This window comes from Euprymna scolopes, chromosome 1 (assembly GCF_053919585.1).
Source record: "Euprymna scolopes isolate OS-2025 chromosome 1, ASM5391958v1, whole genome shotgun sequence".
NCBI lineage: Eukaryota > Metazoa > Mollusca > Cephalopoda > Sepiida > Sepiolidae > Euprymna > Euprymna scolopes.
Window position 1 is genome coordinate 43,088,288 of NC_136482.1, and position 17,492 is coordinate 43,105,779.

The window sequence follows — 17,492 nt, forward strand, 5'->3', positions numbered from 1 at the left end:
AGCACCGAAGTCTATTCTGTACTCTGTCAAGGCAGGATAAGCTGTTTTTAGCAGCTCCTGCCCAGATATGGCAGCAGTATTCCATCGTTGGGCGTACTTTGCTTTTATATAGATAGAGAATTGCACGGTAGTGAGATATCTTCTGGAGCGGTAGAAGGATATCACCATCTTTCCAGCGACCTTGGCAACAGACTTGATGTACCTGTTCTATTTCAGATCAGGGGTAAACGACAAACCCAGAAGCTTGTCAAAACACGGGGTCTCTCCCAGACGAGAGCCATCCATCCCCATTGATGCCAGATTAGGATCAGAGCGTTGATGATGTAAGTATAGGAGTTTGGTCTTAGATGCATTAAAGATAACCAGCCACGTCTTCCCCCACTGAATCCCGCGCTCGTGATCAGAGGAGAGAAAATCAGAGAGAACTTTGTCCTTGACAGCCTTTGATGCGTTGCCGTAGATGGTCGTATCATCAGAATAGATGTCAACGAATGATTTAGGTATGTGTTTAGGAAGGTCATTAATGTAGATCAGGAAGATAGTTGGGCCCAGAATTGACCCTTGAGGGACTCCAGCATTAATACTGCAGGCTCGGATTTTTGTCCATCGACCACTACTCTTATGAGCCTATCGGAGAGAAATGACTTAATGATTGATAAAACATTTCCAGTTATACCGTAGCTGGAAATCTTTTGAAGTAGATCCTTATGTCATACCTTGTCGAAGGCTTTTGATATGTCAGAGCAATTACCCTAGAAAGGAAACCTTTATCAAGAGATTCACTAATCCTGTGAGATATAAGCGGCAGCATATCTGCGGTACATCTTGCAGAGCGGAAAGCATATTGTGTGTCACTAAGAAGGTTGTTTCTGCTCAGGTGGTTCACTATTTCTCTATTTAATATGGATTCCAGCAACTTACTCATAACACACAGGACTTATTGGTCTGTACTGAGAGGGAGATGACTTATCACCTGAATTCTTAAATACAGTGCAAACTGATGAGGTCTTGCAGGGAGTCGGAATGCACTTCTCCTTAAGTAAATAAATAGTTTGGTAACTATGGGAACAAGTTCTGGGTGAAGCTTTTTTAACACTATAATTGGGATGCCGTCATGACCAGTTGCTTTACTGGAATCTAGGTTCTTGATTAGCTTGGCGACCTCATGCTCGGATATGTGTATGTTACATAGCGTGTTCTGTGTTATAGGAGGAAATATGGGGAGTTGATGGCCTTCGTCGCATAGGGTAGAACTAGCTGCAAAGTTCTTTGCAAATATTTTGGCCTTGTCTTACGCTGACGAGATGACCTCTGGTCGATTGATAATGGTTGGGATAGAACGCACACTACTGTTCAGGATTCTATTTGTTATTTGCCAAAACTGGTGGGAACCAAGCTGCTGATACACTACTTTGGATTTAACAGACTGGGCATATAGCTCTCTTGTATTTTTATTGCTCTTTTACAGTGGTTGCTGGCACTCCTGAAAGCAGCTTTAGTCTCAGTGCATCTATTACGTTGGTAGCTATGGAAAAAGTGCTTTCTGTGCGCGATAGCAGCAGCACATTCTGGGGGGAACCATGGCTGGCTGTTAGGTTTTTGTTGGAATTTTTTAGATGGTGTGAATTGGTATATGCCTACAAGTAACCATTCGCTCAGATCTGATACTATAGAGGACACTTCCTTTTTAAACATGGAGTGCAGAGGTAAATCAGATATGAATGTACGGAAGCCATCCCAGTCAGCCATAGCGTATCGGTATAAAGTACGGTGGAGGGGTACGTTTTTTTTTTTCACACTTTACTATTTTCCAACTGCGCGTCAAGGCTTCGTTTTTTTTTAACTTGTAAAAAGCGGGCACCTGTTTTTTATCACATTTACTATACGCGTCAAGTCTTCGTTTTTTTTTGGTACACACACATACAAGCAGCCGGGCAACAGCGGGTACCCCTCGCTAATATATATATATAAAAGCGAAAATATTTGTATGTATATATGTATGTATATATGTATGTATGTGTGTATGTATGTTTGTATTTTAATATCGAAACGTTTTTCTGTTTTCTTTTTTGTTTTTCGATTTTCATATTTACAGTTCGTTTGCCTTACGTTAGATTTTTGTGTTTTTTGTCTTGATTATCCACCCCCCGCTTAAGTTTTAACGTTGTTTTCTTTTTTTACCTCGCTTATAACAAACAAACCTGGTCATTGACCTCATTCTCTGAATAGCTATTGCTTACGTCGTCGTCGTCGTCGTCGTCGTCGTCGTCGTCGTCGTCGTCGTCGTCGTAACGCTCTACGACTTCCGTGCGCGCACCTGTCAATTTTGTTCTTACTCAAACTAATTTAAATATCTTTCAGTAACTCATTCTGGCTGGCCGATTTTATTTTCAAACTTCGCCTCAGGGGTCTGGGTTCGATCCTATCCCCCGGTTTCATTTTTATTTAATAGCACACACACCTCCAAACAGCCGGGCAACTCCGGGTATCTCCGCTTGTGCCAACATACAAAAATACATACATACATACATAAATTTTCGCTTATATATATACGTAGATTAGTTTGTATTTTCTTACGTTTTCCAGTTACTATAATCATCCGTGTAATATTTGCATATATGTTTGCAACCATACAATTACATTAAGCATATATTACACGAATAAACTTTATGAAATATTTTTTTTATCTTTTGTAATTGATTGAACATTGGGAGACGTATTAAGATTTATTTTAAAATTTAATTAAATGTATTATTCTATCATTATTGTACAAAATGCATATAGATTGTTTAATAAATCACCGACACTAATCGTAAAAGAAGAAATTTAGGAAAACTCGTCCATGTAAAACTCGGCGATTTTTGCTACATATAAAAACTAGCTCATTATTTAACAGATATCGATTGACATCACATTTTATAGCCGTTATTGAATAATATATATATATATATGTATATATATATATATATATATATATATATATATTATAAAGAGACCAAACACCATATAACATTTTTTAAAAATACATTTACTTGTTTATCGTTATTTAAAAAGGATAAAATTGTGGTTTCTGTTTGCTCATCTTCTCCTTAGCTTGGTATTTATTCAACAATAGAACTTGTTTTAAAGTGTTTATTCAGTTAGAAAAGTAATGTTAAATTTTACGCTACACGATAACCTCTCTGACATAAGAAGGGCATATCTTGGGAACTTGGATAATCGTTCAAAAATATTTTTTTTTTAAATAATGAGGGAGATAAAGTTTTAAAAGAGCATTCTAAAATAGTTCTATAATATAATTAATGAGCGGGGGCTTAAAAAACAATATCTGCCTAAAAAATGGGAGGGTTTTCGCGAAAATTAATAAATAAATTTCTTTATTAATTACTTTTTTCTGAATAATTTAACAATTTGAAGTAAAAAAAAAATGACTCTACGACACAGTTTTAATATACATCCACTCTCCCGCTAAAAAATATTTCTCGTTTCTTTTTTATTTCTATATCATTTAAATTTCTAGTATTCAGGTATTACATTTTCTTATCCGTGGCAATACTTTAGAGGGTTTAAGAAAATAATTATAACAGAAAACATTGGGGGAAATTCTTCTCTGAAATTAACCAATACTTTTTGTTTTGTATATGTTTTTTTAATTCGATTAGTTTTTTACTCATAATATATGTGTTCTCTAGTCGTTAAAAATCTACTCCTTTTATTCAAGAATCTTTTTAATTTGTGTGTTGTTTATTGTTTTGTTTTTAAGAATGTTCTTGTTTTACGAAAGAACCCTAAATTATATTTTAAATATGTAAACAAATCGTACATATGTATAGCTATTGATTAAAATTGAGTGTGGAATCTCTTCTTTGAACTGACTAAACATTTTACAATAATTTAAACAACTACAAAAAATGACATGGATAATTCTTGGTCGTCTCTTTTGTAAACAATCTTATTCATTTGACGGCTATTATTCAAAACTTCTCTTTATGTGTAATAAATCAGATTAACTTAGCATAGGTAAATAAGCGTAGGTAAACAATTTCTGTTTGAATTTGCTTCATTTTGACTTCAAACATTACTGACGGGGTCTAGAATGCTAAATATAGCTACCATATATAGCTTACATAAATCTGGTTGCCAAGGGGTCAAACTCTTACGATTTGACCATTTTAAGAGTTAAAACTTTCCGCCAATTTGGGGCCTAAAACTTGAAAATGCATGTTACTTGGACAGGGATAAACCTTTTATAATTTGATCTAAGCCCCCCCCCAATAAATATTAAAGGGTCCAACTTGGTGTCAAAGTAAAAAACGAATGTCCTCTGCGGTCTCTACCAAATTGGCCAGCCAATTTCTGGTCAAAACATTAGAAATTTTACATAAAGTATAAAATAGGGCAAGATTTTAAATAAGTCTGAGTCAGAAAGTCTTAGCTGTCAAAGAGGTCAAAGTTCAAAAGATTTGAGCTGTTTATTAATTTTGCGGCGATAATTTGGCTGCAAAAACGTCAAAGTTTAAAGAGATTACCTTTGCAGATTTAAGCAAATTCGTCGGCCAATTTTGTGTCTAAAAACTGGAAATTTTAGATGCAGGTAACTTGCACATGGGTAAAACTTTGTATTTTGATTTAAGACGACCATAATAAAAGTTAATGTGGTCAGAATTGGGGGCGAAGATAAAAAAAACTGTAGTCTCTTCGAAATTACTAAGACAAATTTTTGTGTAAATATTTGAAATCTTACATAAAGTGTATTCACACGTAGTGCAAATTATGAAGAATACACATGGCCCGAGAAAAGCCTGGCTGAATTGCTAGTATATCTGTAAATGTGAAAATGTGTGTCTGTGTCTGTGTAAATTTCCCTACCAAATAACTGTCAATTTTCTATCTAAAAACTCGAGATAATTTTTACATAAGTATCACTACTATTCAAGGCCCAGATGCTACTCGACGACAGGGGGTAACGTGTCTACAGTAGTCAATTGTACAATAGAGTAATCGTTAGTAATGGAAATTCAGTAAATTTGGTAACTTAAGTGGAACGCCCCAACAAGAACTTGTTTACGTTTGACTTGAATACAACCATATTTTAGTCAGCTGGAAAACAGGAAAACGTTGGACAATCACACAGGCGTGCAGTTCTAAGAAAGAAGATGTGTTCATGGAATCTACGTTTAGGTTAAGGCACATATAAAAAATGTGGGGGGGTTATTAATAGTGTCAGCTAGATGCGTGTTTTCCGTAAATGCTTAGCGTGGGGGCCAATAGATAGGAGCTCAGTCGAGCACTTGCAATGAAAATAACGATAAAGAAGAGACAAACTCGCAACATCTCTTCTGTGAGAAAGAGATTACAGGGAAGAGAAAAGCATACCCCCTACGAAGTCTATTTTGAACTCTATCAAGGCCGGATAATCCTTTTTGTCTGTTCCTGCCTCGATGTAGAAAGAGTACTCAATCTTTGAACGTACCTGGCTCTTATATAGATAGAGGATTGTATCAACAGTGAGATATCTACTGGATTAATAGAAGGATCCCACCATTTTTCTAGCGGCAGTGGCAACGGATTTGATGTATCTGTTCCATCTCAGATAAGGAGTAATGGTCAAGCCCAGAAGCTTGTCAAAACATGCCGCCTCCCTAAGACGAAACCGTTTAATTCAATTGATGCCAAATGGGGATCACATTGTTAATAATATAACGAGAACAGCTTGGTTAAGATGTATTAAACGTAACTAGTCACCTCTTTCCCCATTGTACCACGTGCTCAAGATAAAAGGAGAGAGAATCGGAGAGAACTTGGTCGTTTACGGTCTTAGATGTGCTAACATAGATGGTGGTGTCATAAGCGTAAATGTCTACGAATTGTGTAAGGATGTGATTTGGAAGGTCATTAATGTAGATCAGGAAGAGAGTTGGGCCAAGGAGTGACCCCTGAGGATTTCCAGCATTAATACTGTGGGCGTCTGATTTCTGCCCGTCACCTACTACTCTTATGAACTCATCAGAAATTAATAATTGTATAATTGAGAAGACATTTCCAGCTATACCATAGCTGGATACCTTGTGAAGAAAAGCATTTATGCTATCCCTTATGAAAAGCCAGTTGATATATAGAAAGGTAGCCTCCACGGAGAGATTCGCTAATCCTATGAGATATAACTGTAAGCATGAGTGCTGTAGATCTAGCAGAATGGAAACCATATTGCGTGTCACTAAGAAGATTATTTTAGCAGAGATGATTTATTACTTCTCTATTTAACACAGATTCCAGCAACAGGAGACTTATTGGACTGAACGGAGAGGGAGATGACCTATCACCTGAATTCTTCCCTGCAAGGCATATTGATGATATTTTTCCAGGATGATGGGAAGCAATTCTCCTTAAGACAACGGTTAAACAGTTTTGTAAGTATGGTCTCTAATTCTCGTTGAGGTTTTTAGATTACTATAATTGGAATACCGTCATGGCCAGTAGCTTTAATGGAATCAAGGTTGTGAATTAGCTTGGCAACACAACGTGCATCTATTGGTCGCAAAGGGTAGAATTAGCTGCAAAGTTCTTGCCAAAGAGTTTGGCGTTCTATGATGCTGACGAGGTTACCTTAGGTCCATTGGCGATAGTTGGCATAGCGCACCCGCTTCTGTTCAGGATCTTGTTTGCTATTTGCCAAAACTGGTTAGAACCAATCTACGGCTCAGCTACTTTTGAGTTGATGGACTAAGTATTGAACAATCTGGCGTTATTTATTACATTTTCTGTGGTTGCTGCCATTTCTGAAAGCGCTTTTTGTCTTAGTACATCTTTAACGTTGGAGGCAATGGAAAAAGCAATTTATCTGCGAAATGGCAACAGTACATTCTGGAGAGAACAACGGCTGGCTGTTAGGTTTTTGTTGGAACTTTATGGAGGCAATGAAACGGTCTCTTCCTACAATAAACCATTCCGTCAGGTCTAATTCTGTAAATGACACATTCTTTTTAAACATGGGACGTAGATCTGTTATTAATGTACGGAAGTTATCCCAGTCAGCCATAGAGTATCGACATATTGTTCCATATAGACCTACATCTGAGGACTTATTACATTGCATTTTTATCTTAAATCATACAACATAGTGGTCGGAAGATCCAAGTGGAGACAGAAACGAAGCTAAACATAGTTCAGAGCAAGTTGTGTGAAAAAGGTCTAGGAAACTTGCATACTGGCCACTAGTGTCGGGCAAACGGCTTGGTTTGTGACCAATCTGGGTGAGGTTTTAAGCAATGGAGAAATCGTGGCAGAAACTCTCCTCGTCATCACAGATTTGACAAAAGGAATATTAAGATTAGGGAAAATCTTTCTAATGAAAGATGTTTCTAGAGCTACAGTTTTTTTGTTTTTTTTTTACATTCAATTTTCATCCCAAACAAGGCACAGTGCCACTTTGAAGCAGAGGGCTACTATTCGGGACTTAATTAGCGGGGTCATTATGAAGGGAGATGAGTAGAAAGATGTTTGTTAACATTACACTGGAACTTCTGCGTATCAGTGCAGTTGGGAAAGCAGAATCCCGGAAGGGAGTTCCAAAGACCCGCAGTTGTGGGGAAGAAACTATTGGAGTAAAAGGCTTTCTTGCACCTAGAGATTTCTGCTGTAAAGGGATGAGACTTACTAGCTTGTCGGGTTTGTCGGGGGTAGTTACGTCGGCGAAGTACAAGTGTTTGCAGTTCCTCAGAGTATTCACCATTAATGTATTTATAGAACAGGCAGAGGGATGCAACATCTCGTCGATGGGACAGAGGCTGAAGCATAGATGACAGTTCAGGACCTATCAGGTTGGCGACTTTCTTTGGACCCTGTCCAGGAGTGAGAGACAAGCAGCAGATGCACCAGACCAGATGTGGCAACAGTACTCTATACATGGGCGAATGGTGGCCTTATTGAGGTAAAGGATACTGTCAGGCGTAAGTAGTTTTCTATCACGGTAGAAGGAGCCAACCTTCCTTGCAACAGCCTTGGGAATGCTCTCAATCTATCTATTCCAGTTCATATTCCCTGTAAACGTTAGGCCGAGGAGTTTAAAAGAAGTACTTTCAGGCAATGTGTTCTTGGCCATTGCTATTGGTGGCAGAGAAGGTTTCTTGTAGTAATTGAAGGAAACAAGCTTAGTCTTAGCAGCATTGAATGTGACCAACCATTTTTCCCAATTCCACTACAGATTGGAGGACATCCTCTAGTGTTTCTGCCATTTCCTTGGATATATGTTCATTTGTTTTCCCTTCATATCTGTTATAGAGAGTGGTGTCATGGCAAATATACCCATCTCCGAAACAATTTTATCAGGGAGGTTATTTATGAATATCAGGAATAATAGAGGTCGAAGGATAGACCCCTGAGGTACTCTCGCATTTATGTCATATTGTTTAGATGAACGACCGTCGATGACAACTTTGATTGTTCTATTACTTAACAAGGATTTAATTACATTATGAATTCTTCCAGTGATTTCATATGATCTAATTTTCCTTAGAAGACCATCGTGCCATACCCTGTCAAAATCCTTAGATATATCAAGGGCCACCGCTCTACCCTCCCCTTTTTGTCCAATGAACGGTATATACGTTCAGAAACTACAGTTAAGATATCTGATTTTGAATGGGCTTGCCTGAATCCATATTGTTTGTCAGTCAGGAGTTTAGAAGCTGTTAGGAGCTGGACAAGGGCTTGATTAACTAAGGACTCAAATATTTTGGCGAAAAGCAGGAGGAGGCTAATGGGGCGATAATTTAGTGGGTCAGTTCTTTCACCAGAATTCTTGAAGACTGGTACCACAGAGGTGGTTTTCCAGCAGTCGGGAAAGCAAGATTCGTTAAGGCATTTATTGTAAAGTTTGGAGAGAACTGAAGCAACCTCGACAGAGCTTTTTATCAAGTGAATGGTATATACGTTCGGAGATTACAGTAAGGATGTCTGCTGTGGAACGGGTTTGCCTAAATCCATATTGTTGATCGGTCAGAAGTTGAGCATATGTAAGGTGATGGACTACAGGTTGATTAATTATGGACTCAAATAGTGGGTGGAGGCTGATGGGGCGATAATTTACTGTGTCAAATCTTTCGCCAAACTTTACAACAAATGCCTTCATGAATCTTTCTTTCCTGCCTGTTGGATTACTGCTTTTGTGGTACCACTTTTCAAGAATTCTGAAATGAATATCCGCGGGCTTAGTACAAATTTAAATAATGTTGAAACATTTCCACTAGCACACGCCCAATGATATCATACCACTAAGTGAGATTAACCTATACTCCTCCATCCCCTCTAACTACGTTAACAAGCCTGGATATCTTCCACTTTGCCGTAAGAACGTATGCACAGACATGGTGTCTATATCCAAAACATCATCCCCTTGACTAGAGAAACAAAACTAGAATTAAACGACCAGGCCTTTATATGTTTTGGACTTAACATTCAACATAACATGAGCTATCTCTCTTTTCTCCAGCACTCTTCCACGACCCAGCAGTATACCATAATAAAAATATTCTTTGACAGCATTGATTCATCACTCTCACTCACTATAATAGCGCACAAGTGCATCCATTTACTGATTTCAATGTCACCACAGATATATACTTGGAGTCTCTTCTTAAAGAGACGCGGCTTGTTGCACAACACATAGCTCCTGCATATCTTACTTTCTACACAGAGGGTTACGTTTCCAACCCGTTTCCCAGACCAGACAAGAACAACATGCGTCATTCTCCTGTTTCTGATCACATTTTCTGATGATTACAAAAATTCCTATAGTCCACTCGAGAATGCTGATCATACTGCGATAATGCTTAAAACCACTTAAAACTGAAAATTCATTGCGCAAATCAACGAGATATTATAAAAAGGCTGACTAGGAAGCAATCAGGGATCTAATCAGTGATGCCACATGAGGAAATATCTTTATCCTCCTGCTGAACAGCGCGCAAATAAAAACCAATGAACCGTTCAAAACTGCAATTGAAGCACACGTTCCCACGCGTATATTCTATAGCAAGCCCCGTTTTCCCCAATGGTTTACTGCTCCATGTGTAACTCCCATTGCTCAAAGGCAGCATTCGTACCACAGATTTATCAACATAATTACAGACCAAACATACAGAAGTTTATAGAAGCTAACAGTACTTGTAAGAAAGAAATAGCGACAACTAAGAGAGAATTTACTGAAACCACAAGTAAACGCATAGAAGCTCAGATATTAGGAACCCGTGATTTTTGCAAAATCTACAACAGTGTAGTAAATAACTGGTAATCAACAATTTTCCACCTATCCAACAATCATGAGGTCTTTTGCACGGAAACTTAGATAGCTAACATACTTGCTAATCGGCTTGCATCAAACTCCAGACTGATGCTTGCTAACCATCCCCTCCCTGACTTTTCTTGACCTACTGTCGCCACACTAGATGATTTGAAACCAATCCTTTCTCAGGGGCATGATATTATAAATCGCCTTGACACTCCAAAAGCATGTGGACCCGATCTCATCCCGACTGTGCTATTAATAAAATGCTCCGCCGAGGTAGCTCAAATTATGTACGAACTATACATATTCCTTAGTGAATTTTGTTTTCCTGACTGCTGGAAAACTGTTTATTTGGTACGAGTTTTCAAGAGTACTGGCGAATGATTCATTACATTTTCGCCTAATTAGCCTCCTCCCACGTTCGCTAAAAATTTTTGTCCCTACTAAACCATACTCTAGTCAATCACCTTACAGATGCTAAACATCTAAACGACATAGAATATGAATTTAGGGCAGCGCGTTCTAAATCAGATATCCTCCACTAAGCAACGAAGCCTATTTTGTACCCAGTCAAGGCAGGATATGTTTTTTAGTAGCTCCTTCCCAGATATAGCAGCAGTAATCCATCCTTGAACGTACTTGGCTTTTATATAGGTAGAGAATTGCGTCAGCAGTGAGATATCTTCTGGAGCGGTAGAAGGATCCTACCATTTTTCTCGCGACCTTGGAAACTGACTTGATGTAGGTGTTCCATTTCAGGTCAAGAGTAAAGGTCAAGCCCAGAAGCTTATCAGGACATGGAGCTTCCCCTACACGAGACCCATCAATCTCAATTGATGCCAGGTGGGGACAAGAGCGTGGATGATGTAAAGATAAGAACTTGGTTTTAGATGCATTAAAAGTAACCAGCCAACTCTATTTCCACTGTACCACGTGATCTAGTTGGTCGTGTCATCAGCATAGATGTCAACGAATAATTTAAGTATGTGTTTTGGGAGACCATTGATGTAGATCAGGCAGAAAGTATGGCCAAGGATGGACACCTGAGCGACTTCAGCATTAATACTATAGTATATAAACGGTGTAGTTCGGTAAAAAATACCGACTACAATCATTACATTATATCATTTTCAAGTCACATAATCTGGTGTATCTTCCTCGGGGTAAATCATTTGAATACAAGATATAAAGCTTACTTAAAAAAAAAAGTTATTGAGCATTTCCACAGCAGATGATAGTCACTAAACGCCCAATTACTTTACAAAGAACATATAGCTCTAACGTGCAAGGGCGTAATAATTGTAAATATTATTGCATAGCCAAAATGAAAAAAGAGAGTGAGTATTTTCAAACGGAGACTCTCTTTAATATCTACAAAAAAATCAAAAAATAATCCAATAAACTACTTCATTTACTCACATAAATTTAATATACGAAAGTACAGATTTATGCGTAAACTTTAAGTATTTACTTCAAAAGTGCTCAATACGTAGGTAGAGCTAGTTAGTAATTTATAAAATATAAATGGCGATTCAGCTACACTCAATATTCTGCGTTTCATCCACTATAGGATTCGTCAGGCTTATGCGTGACTTCTGTGGTTGCTTTTTGTTTTTATATATTTTGAGGATTTTATGTTAGCCAATCAGCTTTCTAGTATCCACCGCGCCCCTTCCTATCAGTTAATGGGCATGCATTTTATCGAACAGAGGATCTGTTTTAGAACTAGTTTAGTGGTTTAAGGTTGCGTTTTATGTATATATATATATATATATATATATATATATATATAAATATACCTATGTGTACACACATACATGCACATATATATACATATATATGTATATATATGCATATATGTGTGATCGTTCATTTAATTTATTTATTTGTTTGTTTTCTATTGTTATTGTTAGTTTTAAAGCTATTTTTATCGCTATCCTAGAGTAAGTTTTATTTTGTGAACACAGTTTTTGCTATTTCTCGTCTACAGTTTAATAGATTTTGGGGTTCTTTAAAATACAGGATAACAAATTTTTCATGGAGGCATAATTTACATGGGTCGTCTGAATGTCTGCACGTGGTAGCTTGTCTCATTATTTTCCATTCGACTACCGGGGAATGTCAGCTTTCTTTGAGTTCCCAGTATTTATTCGCTAGTGTTGTTTTTATACGGTGCTTTTTATTTTTGAATGTACTTTTGTGGTCATAGTATCGGGTTTTGAAATCTAAGGAAGTCATGCCTATGTAATATTTCTTGTTATTCGGGTTTTCTTTCGCAAATATTGTTGCTTGATAAATTACGCTTTTTGTTAGACATTTATTTTGGACTGGGCAAAGTGTGCGGTGTCTACAGTTGCATTTATCTTGTTCGTTATTAGTAGTTTTATTTATGGTATGGTTGTTCTTGTCCGGGGTTGGTTTGTTATTATTATTATTATTATTAGTATTATTATTATTATTATTATTATTATTATTATTTCTGCTAGTGTTGGTTTTATTTTTGTCATGGTGTCTACTTTTTATTGTTTATTTTGTTGTTGTTTACATTGTTTTCATTTAGTATTTTGTTATTATGTGCTTTAATTATCATCTCTAAATTTTCGCCACAACTGTAAGATAACTTCAAGATATTTTTATTGAAGATTTTGTGTAAGAATAAGAGATTTTAATAGATTTTAATCCGTTTTGAAATATCAAATGTTGGTTTATCTTCAATGTGTATGTCGTTCCTAATATTTGTTTCTTAATAAAAACACTAGTATAATTTTCCGAAAGTCATATGCTTATAATTATAAACAAACGCCAAGATTCGATTGTTATATATATATATATATATAATTATATATATATATATTATGTACTATAATAATTATTAAATAGCTGCAGACACTCGTGTTTCATCCTTTCGAGAATTATCAGTGCAGGGTGTCACGCTCAACGCCAGTCTAGAGACTCGAACCCCGGCAACATAAGGCATGTCTGGCAACATTAGCAAGGACCCTAACCACTACGCTACCACGAACTGCGAGATATGCAAGTTAAAATTAAACACTTATTCCTATTAACTGCTTTTAACATCAGTCAGAGAGTGATTTAATCATTACATGACGATCTGCGCGCAATAGCTAAGTTGACCGACGTTATTACAACTTAAACTGCTCAACAATAAGAAACGTATTTCGTAAAAGGGTTGACATTATTATTTAATATAATAATTATTAAATATCTACAGACACTAGTGTTTCATCCTTTCGGGAATAATTAGTGCCGTTTGTCAAGATTAACGCCAGTCGAGATACTTGAACCCCGGTAACATATATATATATATATATATATATATATATATATATATATATATATATATATATATATATATATATACATATATAACATATGCATATATAATATATATATATATATAGAGAGAGAGAGATCATATATATGTGTGTATATATATATATGTGGGTGTGTGAATGTGTGTATGTATTATGGCATTATGTGAGTTTATTATGATTGCCAATAAGTTAGGCTCACTACACTTTTTCAGAATGTGTATCCTCATACCGTCACTGAAATATATATATATATATATATATATATATATGCCTATGGGGGTGTATACACACACATATATACGTATATTACAAAGGCATGTGTATTAAATTCTGTTCAAATGTTTGTGTTCAAAACGCAGTGTCTTTCGGGAACACCTCATGAATAATATCGTCACTATTGAAAATTGGAGATGATTATCTGCATAATTAAATTATACCTACAGCAAAACAAGGACATTTGTTGAATAACTGTAACAACGGGGTTGTTTGAGAATAATTGGATTTTATCAAGCACTAACCGCGTGGTTTCTCCGTCAGGTAATATTTAGGTCCTACTACTACTACTACTACTACTACTACTAGTTAGAATAATAATAATATCAGCAAAAATTACCATTATTAATATTGTAATAATGATATCAGTATTATAAAGAAAAAGCATGCACTTCTGCAATGAAATTAGGTATGTGTATGATGTTATAAAATATGACGAGGTTAAAGTGTAGTTTGAATAATAACGTTTTATAAGAGGATGCATTATAGTGGGATCGCATTAACTAATTTAATTTTCCGAACATTTAACTTTAGCAGACCAATTTAAAGGCATAGATACCCGTCCAATTGTCGATATATATATATATATATATATATATATATATATATATATAATATATATATATATATCGTTTCAATATGTTTTTCTCTTTTTCTATAGACATTTCTAATGGTAGGACATAGATAAGGCACTATAATATATCCCCTATAATATATATACAGATATACATGTACATACACTCATATATATATATATATATATATATATATATATATATATATATATATATATATGTGGGGGGTATATATGCATAAGTATTTATTTGAACAGTATTCAAAATATAAGTATAGCTTAGTAGTTTAACATGTTGATTCTTCTAATAAGACCTGCGCAATTTAATATATTCAACTAAGCTTGAAATTTGTTCACGCAATTTTATATATATATGTGTGTGTGTGTGTGTGTGTGTGCGCGTGTGTCTGTGTGTGTGCAACTGGCACTGACAACATTCCAATTATAGTGCTGAAAAAGCTTCGACCAGAAATTGTCCCCATTCTTAAAAAAAAACTGTTTAAGCGTTGCGTTAAAAAGAAGTGCTTCGCAACACCCTTGAAAACCTCATCAGTGTGGCCTGTATTCAAAAATTCCGGTGATAAGTCGTCCCCCTCTCAGAACAGACCAATAAGTCACTTGTGAGTCATTAGTAAGTTGCTGGAATCCATATCTAATAGAGAAGTAGTCAACCACCACACAAGGAATAACCTTCTTATTGACATAACCTATGGTTTCCGTTCTGCAGATGTGCTAACGGTTATATCTCATATGATTAGTGAATTTCTTGGCAAAGGCTGTCTCTCTAGGGAAATAGCTCTTGACATATCAAAAGCCTTTGATAAGGTATGGCATAAGGGCCTACTTCACAAGATTTCCAGCTACGGTATAACTGGAAATGTTTTCTCGATCATTAAATTATTTATCTCTGATAGGCTCATAAGAGTGGTGATTGATGGGCAGAAATCCGAGTCTCTCAGTATTAATGCTGGAGCCCCTCAAGAATCCATCTTGGGTCATACTCTCTTCCTGATCTGCATCAATGATCTCCCAAAACTCTCTTCCTGATCTGCATCAATGATCTCCCAAAACACATATTTAAATCATTCGTTCACATCTATGCTGATTACACAACCAATGATGGCAACACATCAAAGGCCGTAAACGACAAAGCTCTCTCTGATTCTCTCTCATGTGATCGTGAACGCGTGGTACAGTGGGGGAAGAGGTGGCTGGTTACTTTTAATGCATCTAAAACCAATCTACTATCTTTACATCATGAATGCTCTTATCCCCATCTGGCATCAATTGAAACGGATGGCTATCGTGTAGGGGAAGCACCATTCTTTGGTAAGCTTCTGACCTGGAATGGAACATGTACATCAAAACTATTGCCAATGTCGCTGAAAAAATGGTAGGATCCTTCTACCGCTCCAGAAGATATCTCACTGCTGATGAAATTCCTTACTTATATAAAATCCAAATACGTCCAAGGATGCCCCCATCGAGGCAGGAGCTGCTAAAACACTCTACCCTCCCTGAAATAGGTTTCGTGGCTTAGTGGGGCATGCCCTTTTCTCTTCCCTACAACGTCTCTCCTGTGGGAGAAAGTTTGCGAGCCTGTCTTTGTTTTATCGTTACTTCCATGGCAGATGCTCGTCTGAGCTGCAATCCCTGATCCTCCTTCGCCGATCTTTCACGTAAAACACACGTCTAGCTGAAACCACTGTATATAAATTTCCCCCACTCTTTATCTGTGTCGAAACCAAAATGTAGATTCACTGAACAAAGCTTCTTTCTTAGAAGTTCACACCTGTGGAACTCTGTTCCGTCTGCCTGTTTCCCACCTCACTACAACTTGGATGTCTTCATGTCCAACATAAACAAATTCCTGATGAACCGCCTCCTTAAGTAGACGTGTTATCAAACATCAATATTAACGTAATGTACACGCAATAACCCTTATCCCCGAGTGGCTTCCGGGCCTTGATAAGTGGACACCACCTTAAACATATATATATATATATATGTATATATATATATATATATATATATATATATATATGGGTGAGTGTATATCTACATGTCATTACAACACTGTTCTGTGAATTTTCTTGATATATTGACTTTTAAATTGAATAGGTAGGGAATTCAGACCCATTGTAAAAAATCTGAATTGATCTTTATTAGGTAAATTGCTGCTAAATGTCAATATTTAGTGTATCATAACTACGCAGACTATGTCAAACATACATTTGTAGGTGCTTGCAGTTTTATTATTAGAGTTCTTATATCGACTGCTGCTCACCCAGATGGCAGCGAATAAAGTTGAGGAAATGTACGTGTTGGTTTCGATTTTAGCTGATGACATCTAAATTACTTTTTAGTAAGTACTGGTTTATATTGGCTAGAATATAAATAATCCATAGATCATAAGCTCCGTACTAAAAACTATCGAAGCTGCATGAAGTGATACATCATAATTAAGTTTTGCAGTTTTACAGGTAAATATAATGCTGCCTGCTATCTCTGTAATTCACGATATTTTTTTGTTGCTTTTCCTTAGTATCTTGCTTTCTCTACAGTGCATAATAAACGTGGATAATATCCATTGTGTCACGGGTAATTTTACACGATGGAAAAATGAAATTGTTTCGTTTTCATTCAACGTATTTTCTAATAGCCAGTTTCGATGAATCGCAAAGAATGCATTAGCAAAAGAGATTTAGTAGCAATAAACATATGTTTTTATAATTATAAGGTTTTGATGCCTAAATCTATTGTTCAAGTACCTGTTTTGAAATGCAACTCTTGGAATCTGTGTATCACTCTAGAAATATACTTTTTTAACACATACAAACGTATATGCCTCCAAACTGTTTTGTCTTTCTTAGTTATGTTAGTGGCTTATTAATTATGTGTTATCATATTTCATATTTTCATGTGTCGATGTGAACGCAGATTATTTTCATGCGTGTAATTAAAATGAATGTAACTGGAAAAAATACTGTTAGAAGAGTGTCTGTAAAGAACCGCTTTTAATGTT